This window comes from Odocoileus virginianus, chromosome 4 (genome assembly GCF_023699985.2).
Source record: "Odocoileus virginianus isolate 20LAN1187 ecotype Illinois chromosome 4, Ovbor_1.2, whole genome shotgun sequence".
Classification (NCBI taxonomy): domain Eukaryota; kingdom Metazoa; phylum Chordata; class Mammalia; order Artiodactyla; family Cervidae; genus Odocoileus; species Odocoileus virginianus.
In genome coordinates this window covers 7,676,445-7,682,444 of record NC_069677.1, presented here as the reverse complement: position 1 = coordinate 7,682,444, position 6,000 = coordinate 7,676,445, and the positions used below count along the sequence as shown (strand labels likewise).

The window sequence follows — 6,000 nt, the reverse complement described above, 5'->3', positions numbered from 1 at the left end:
GAACTGGAGCCCGAGCGTCTTTCTTCCCGCTCCGCCGCCGAGACCCCAGGGGCAGCCCCGTTCGGGAGAAGGAGGAGCGGGGTTCGGGTCCGCACGGCCGGGAACCTTTCACACCCTACCCGCCCTCCGGGCCGAGCGCGAGGTCCGGCGCAGCGCGCGGGGCGGTGCCAGGGGAGGGGCGGGAGGCGCGGCCCCGCCAGAGCCAGGCCGGGTGGCCCCTGAGGCACCCGACGTCCCGCGCCCACAGTAGAGCCGGGCGCCGCCGTCCCGCCGCCTCCGCGCCCGCCTCCCGGCTCCCAGCGCTGTGATGGGCGCGGCGCCCTGCGGTACTGCTCCCGCCCCTCCCCGTCCCTTCCGGCCCCGCGAACCCGCGAGAGGCCGTGGCACCGCCGGCTTTCTGCCGCCAGCCGCGGGCCTGGCGCTCCTCGGCGGTCCGGGACCTGGTGAGGTGAGCAGCGCGCCCTGGAGGATCCCATAGTCGGGAGTTTGTAGGAGCGCTCTGTGGGCAAGATATGTCCACAGAACGTCAAACACTTAAATTCTGAAGTAAAAAGTGGAAAGGGGGGAAGGGCGTTCTCTCCTTTGCAGAATCTGGGTCGCTTCTTTGGAAACGGTGAAGAAACTATCTTAGAAACTGGGGGCGACCCCGGGGTCACTGACCAGGGATGCCGGTGGCAGTTTCCTGAGGAGAGCAGCGTACTGGTATTTGTCGGGAAGAGGGGCTGCGGCTGTTCTGTTTTGTTAAACAGGCCATAGCCTCCTGAAACGGAGGGATCCGGGAACAGCATTGTAGACCACCGCCCCCCCCAGGCTCCTTACGGAGCTTGTCCCCAAACCTGCCTGTGGGGGGGCACATGCACCCTAAGGATGCCAGGTGGCGGGTAGGGTGGACTCCCTTACGAGAGTTGTGAAGTCCCGAATACAGAACGTTTTATTGCTCTGCTTTCTGTCGAACTGCCTTGTTCTGGGCAGAGTCGCCCGGGAGCTGCAGCATCCTTGTAACTCTATCTGAAACTAGAGGCCACTTGTTAGATTGGTATTTGAATGGTGGATATCTTGGTGTACTTGCGGCGCTGCGGAATATGAACTTTGAAGTTTTTCTTTAAAATTGAGTTTTGTTGTTTTCATTTTAGAATAGGAATATGTGGGGAGAGACGTCATGGCATGCTCTAACTCTTCCCTTTGTTGGTTTCCTAGGTATGTGGGTGCATGAATAATAGACAAATTATGTCCTAGCCTATAATGAAACATCTTTCCTCGTGTAGTCCTTTAACCAGGATATGGAGGGTAATATCAAATTATTCCATCCCTACATGAAAGTGTGGATTAAAAGCTGGAAAATTTGTGATGTAATTGTATGAGGCAGCGAGACCTGCAAAGGAAAACTTATTTTTCTCTACCAATGGCTAAATGCAGCATAGAAGGCCTCCCTGCAGGCTGGGTAGCAGCCAGGCTTGCAGAACAGTAAGTAGCTTCTTCCTTTGCTGCAGTTGGAGCTAATGGATATGGAGATAAATGGCTGAGGATGTGGTAGTATACAGTGCAAGGCAGTTTGAGTCTGGAGAATAAAATGCCTTTGCAGGCTTTGCTTGAGTTAGAGATCTCTTATGAAGCAAGTGGTTCTCTGGTTCCAAATTTGCCAACCTAATTCCTCTTCAGGGCCATCACTGTCTCTAGAGTGCTCCCTGTATTTCCTCTTCTCTCACTCCAGCTTTTAGCTTCTCCCTGTTCCCCAGTAAAGTCTAGGGTTGAGCCTGGCAGACATCGAGTTATGGTGGCCTCGGGATAGAGAACTTCCAAGTCTAGTGAAAGCAGAATTGTGGCCCAGGGGAGACTTGGGATGGGTAGGGTGAAGCAACTTCCAGCCTAGACTTCCAGCCTAAAAGACTCTCAAAAGAGTGGCAGAGTGATAAAGACAGAAGGAAAGAGATTTTCTCAGGTGGACAGTAGGTACTTAACAGTTTGTTTCCTGCTCAGAGTTTTAATATTTCCTTTTTTTGTTGTTTGACCAAAAGGGCATTTCCAGATGGAGTTGGGGGAGTATAGAACTTCTCTGAAAAGTCCCTCCTTCCAAATTTGCATTTCTTTCTACTCCCTTGTAGGTTTTTAGAGAGTAAGTGGGGGCAGGGGGATAGAGAAGAAAGAAGCAGTGAGGCTCTGCCTTCCCACAGAGACAATGGACCACGGACTGACTTGGGCCCAGAAGTTGGATTTGAAAGTTGAAAAGAATGTTCCACGTTTCTTTAAAAATCAGAGCCTTTATTTTGTAGAAAGGCATTGAGAACCATAATATTCTCATTTACTGATGAGTTCTGCTTGATAAGGGATTCAAGTCTCTACTTCTCTTTTTTTTCCCTTCCAACATTTTATTGTGAAAAACTTCAGACATACAGAACTTAAATTGAAAAGTGGTCAAGAAATAGATGTGTGAAGGATATTAACATTTTGAGTGAGGGAGGAAAGGATCTTATTCTTCTGACTTTTCCCTAAGAATCCTAGGCATATCTCTTCATTGCTTCCTTTTTCCCATTCTTAAAACATGTGTGTGCTTAGTTGCTCAGTTGTGCCTGACTCTTTGCGACCCCATGGATTGTAGCCTGCCAGGCTCCTCTGTCCATGGGATTCTCCAGGCAAGAATACTGGAGTGGGTTGCCATGCCCTCCTCCAGGGGACCTTCCTGACCCAGGGATTGAACCCAGGTCTTGCTTATTGCAGGCAGATTTTTTACCATCTGAGCCACCAGGGAAGCATAAGTTGGATGATATCACTCCCCTGCTTAACACTCTCCAGTGAAATAAGATCCCTCACACTTGGAATAAAATCCAGCTCTCTACTGGTATTTATCAAAGCTCTATGTGATCTGGCCCTCTTTAACCTCATATCTTTCCCCTCACTTTACTGTCTTCCTTGCTCTTTTCTGCTTGAACACTCTTCCCTCAAATACTTAAACTGCTTCTTTCCTCCGTTCATTCAGGGCTCTTTTCAAATATGACCTCCTCCATCAGGTCTTCCTTGACCACCTAATCCAAAAGCATGCTTTGTCACTGCCTGTCCTCTGGCCCTACTTTAGTTTTCTTCACTACATTTACCATTACCTGGCATTGAATAGTATATCTCTTTCTTTATTAATCATCTCTATATTCCACCCCTCAAATGTAAGCTTCATAAGGACAAGAAATTTTTTATCTTATTCACAGCATATTGTAAGCAATTAATAAATAATTGCTGAATTAATTAGACAATTAAATGACACAGATAAGACATTGCCTCCCATAAGGGTGGCATAGCCCTTGGTAAAATACTAGAAGTCCTTGTAAGTGATTCAGGTTAATCAATATTTTATAGGTAAATGATGATCCTGGAGATCAGTAGCCACTCTTATCCCCACAGTGCTTTGAAGTTGAATCCTATGTTAGAAGCTGGGCTAGTTTTAAAAAACCCTCATCCCAAACAAGATATAAAAAAATTTCAATCCTAGAAATTTCCCTCATGCCCCTTTCTAGTTACCCACCTCCAACCCCCAGAAGCAACCTTTGTTATGATTTCCTTTATCATAGTTTTGCTGGTTCCTGGACATCATATAAATGCATTCACACAGTATGTACTTGTATGTCTGCCTTTTTTCTCAGCATAGTGTCTTGAGATTCATCCTTGTGGTTATATATTAATTGTTCATTTCTTTTTAATTCCAAGATGGTATTCAACTGTATGAATATCTACTTTTTATTTACCCATTCTCTTATTCATGGATACTTGGGTTGTTTCCAGGTTGGGGCTATTTTGAACAAAGCTGCCATGAACATTTTATAGTCTACCTCATTTTAAGTCCTATGTACTTTATGTGAAAATCTTCATGCCACCAGTGCTGAGAGAAATATGGCAAGATTGTGGTGGCTATGACCAACATAGCAGCCTGCCTATACCCCAGCAAGTGCCTTCTCCAGACAGCCCCACTGGGTGCTGATCTCTTTCCCACTGCAGAGGGAGAGCACTTGAAAAATGAGTGTCCAGGGGAGCCCTCAAGCATACTTTCAGTGTTTCTCAGTCCCTAAAAGAGACTGTAGAATGCTGCCGCCCATTGCTTTTGTATTCCTCTCCTCCTCTCAGCTCCCCATCCCAGTACAAATTGACTGTAATCAGCCACCGAGCATTCTGCTCTCAAGAGGTTTAAATATTTAAGAGTAAGAGTCTTGTTCAGAGCCTGATAAAATATTTATGTGTTTCCATAGGGCATTGGTTTTCATCCAGGCTTCTCAAGGTGTTTTTCTGAGACACTTGTCATAATCATGAGCTACTCAGACAGAGATAGATGATACAGCCAGAGAAATAATACTGAACCCACCTTGCAGAGTGCCTTGCTTTCTAGGGATGGGGGAGAATGAGCATACAGAAGAATGGGCATTAATAGTATCTGGATCAGGAGAAAGGCTGACAACAGTGACTTGGAAAAAGCAGAGTCTGTTAATGGAATACCCCTGAGGGTGTGAGTCCAGAGGGGATGGTGGAAAAGAGCTTATCAGCATGAGGAGGGATTATTTAAGATGGAATGCATTCATCCCAATAGAAGAATAAAGGAAAAAGCCTTTAAAGGACACAGTCCCTTTGACACTGATGTAGACAAGGCCTGTATAAGATAGCTATGCCAAGTGCTATAATTAAGTTATCACTGCTATGAAAATATGGGAGGAATGGAGGCTAGCCAGTGTTTCCAGGTTGGGGGAGAGAACTAGCTATCTCAGGAAAATTGTTATTTTCTTCTACTAGGAAAAAGTGCTTTTTTAATCAAGTTCTGAAGGAGTTATGGCTCTCTGACTGGCAGCTGTGGTGTGGAAGGGCATTTCCAGATAGAGTAACTTGAGCAGACATTCAAGTCAGGGCTATAGTGCTAGTGTGGCCTGAGTAAGGTGAAGAGGGGGTGTCAGGGAGGATTAGGGCAGGTTTGCAGTAAGAGATAAAGCAGGAGAGCTAAAGGCCAACTTGTAAAGGACACAGGAGCATGGACTTTAGTCTGTTTGTTGTAGGGAATCATGTAACTTTTGATTAGGTCAGATTTTGAGCAATTCTTGTGTGGTGCCTCTAGCCCAAGCAAGGCCTTGAGGTCTGCTTATGTCCAAGACACTTCCAGAATATTCTGCTGTGGCCAATCCAGTCTAGAGCCTTTGTACAATCTACTCTAAAGGATGTAAACAGGAGGAGGTCAAATTCATTCAGTATACTCCTGGGACTAACTAGAAACAGGTCTCATCCATGATACAAATACTCCAAGTCAAACTGAATTCATAGGCTGTATGCTGCATCTTCTGATGGCAGCATACATCCTCTTTCATGGCCACTTTGCCTCAGTGGGGGGTCATTGGGAGGGTCTAAGTACTTCTTTATCACCTGAACCTAAATCTGAGTCAGTATACTTCAGGCTGGGTTGCCAGGCAACAGAGGACCAAGTGATGAGACAGGCAGACCAGAATTCAGACTTGCTTTGACCCAGCTACTGGGCAGTGACTGGAGAGGCAACTAGCAATAGAGGATTGAGGCCATACAGATTGACAACCCATAGATAGAACTGCTCGGCCACCTTCCACATGTGTTTTCCCTTCAGATTCCTATTCAAAAGTGCCTCAGGATGTTTGTTTTAATGCATAATAAAAATAGGGAGGGAGGAAGGGGTGTGAAATCTCTCCATCATCTCCACTTTATGATGTTTGTGATAAGGAAGAGATAAGTAGAAGTGATGGTCCTGGGGAAGTCAGTCCTCAGTGCAGCAGTGAGGAACTTTGCATATGTGTAGATTAGCTGGAGAGCTCTGGAATTCTGATGGGGCAAAGTGGTTTCTTGGTGTGAGGACAGAAAAAGGCATGGAGGACCCCATAGAGAAACTTCATGATTCTGCCCAGGACCTTGCTATTTGGAACTTTTCTCTTGCAGTGGTGGGTACATGTTCCAGAGTGACATTGGAAACACCCAGAAGAGAATGCACTGGGCCTTCCCACTGCCATCTGCCTA

At 46.4% G+C, this 6,000-nt stretch overlaps 1 protein-coding gene across 2 annotated transcripts in view; it reads left to right on the top strand.

Annotated features, from left to right (window-relative positions):
• The first annotated feature begins 219 nt into the window (after positions 1 to 219).
• Positions 220 to 6,000, top strand: part of GPR156 (G protein-coupled receptor 156) — a 107,582-nt gene continuing 101,801 nt past the window's right edge. For both annotated transcript variants that reach the window (XM_070466025.1, XM_070466026.1), the window contains exon 1: positions 220 to 448. The gene's annotated coding sequence lies outside the window, so the exon portion shown is untranslated. The remainder of the gene's footprint in view (positions 449 to 6,000) is intronic.